Here is a 1,329-nt window from a genome sequence, read left to right on the forward strand (position 1 = left end):
CTTCTATCAGAGAAAGTCATAGGTTGGTTTTATCCGTTATATATCACCGCCCCACAGATGCAAAATGTAAACAAAATATAAACTCTCATTCCCTATCTCTCTCTCACACACGTACTTAGAAAAAGATAGGAACTGAGATAGATAGATAGATAGATAGATAGATAGATGGATAGATAAATATATATATAGAGAGAGAGAGAGAGTGAATGAAAAAGACAGAGAGAAAGAAAGATATTTATATATATACTGAAAACAGTTTTATTGCCATTTTATTTTTGTTCCTTACAATTCAGCTAGAAGAACCTAGAAAAGTAAAAAAACAATACAACACGTATTGTTTGAAGAGAAAAGAGATGTTAGTTTCTATGTAAGGCACAGGGCTACAAATTTGAGACGGGAGGAACAGTCGATGAAATCGACGCCAGTACTTGACTGGTACTTTATTTGAAAAAGACCACAGAAAGATGAAAGACAAAGTTGACCTGGGTGGAATTTGAACTCAGAATATAAAGGGACGTAATTAAAAACTGTAAAGCATTTTGTCCGACGCCCTACTAATTCTGCCATCCCGCTGCCATTGTCAATCTGCCGCTCTAAGGTTAAGAAAGATAAGGCACACTAATCTTCTGGAAAACCTAATCCCATCTTCCCAATAATGTTTCAGATGCATTTTGATTTTTTTTCCTTTTGTATGTAATATAAAGAACCTTTTCCAAAATTTGATTTTCTGTCTTACCTTCAATACAAGTTTTATCAAACGATAAGTGTTTTTAAATATACGGATGGAAATATGTTGAATCAGTCACAATGTAGGCACCTAGGACCCACACCGACCGAAAATTAGTTGCGTTATCTACGAAATTGTCTAGATCCCTAGCCCAACAACCATTTGTATTTTGGGAATATATGAAATAACAAGCGAAAGCAGTTGAGAGTATTTAATATTAATGTAGCTTAGCCATAAAATATGCTGTGTTGAGGACTGAATAGAGCATTTTTCTTTTCTAAATTATGTCATTCTTTAGAGAATGGTGTAAAATTGTAATAAAAAAAGGAGAAATAAAGAAAACAACAAAGTAAAGAATTATATTATCCCTCAACTGAAGATATTATATAAGAAACTCTTTGCAATAAAATAATTAATCTTCTGGAAGTTGAGATAGAGACAAAAGGTCTTCTTGGCCAGGACTTCCTCTATCAAAACAAGAGTCTTAGCCAGAGTATTTGACGTGGAGCAAGGCTCTTTCCTGAAAAGATAAAATGAAAGAATGTTATTGATACATATTATTATTGTTATTATTATTATTATTATTATTATTATTATTATTA

The 1,329-nt window shown here is 32.4% G+C and overlaps 1 long non-coding RNA gene across 1 annotated transcript in view; it reads right to left on the bottom strand.

Moving 5' to 3' along the window:
* Positions 1-230: 230 nt before the first annotated feature.
* Positions 231-1,329, bottom strand: part of LOC106873803 (uncharacterized) — a 2,454-nt gene continuing 1,355 nt past the window's right edge. The window contains exon 2 of the long non-coding RNA XR_001409918.2: positions 231-1,247. This is a non-coding gene — a long non-coding RNA (uncharacterized LOC106873803). The remainder of the gene's footprint in view (positions 1,248-1,329) is intronic.

The sequence above is a fragment of the Octopus bimaculoides genome, chromosome 21 (assembly GCF_001194135.2).
Source record: "Octopus bimaculoides isolate UCB-OBI-ISO-001 chromosome 21, ASM119413v2, whole genome shotgun sequence".
NCBI classification, from domain to species: Eukaryota; Metazoa; Mollusca; class Cephalopoda; order Octopoda; family Octopodidae; genus Octopus; species Octopus bimaculoides.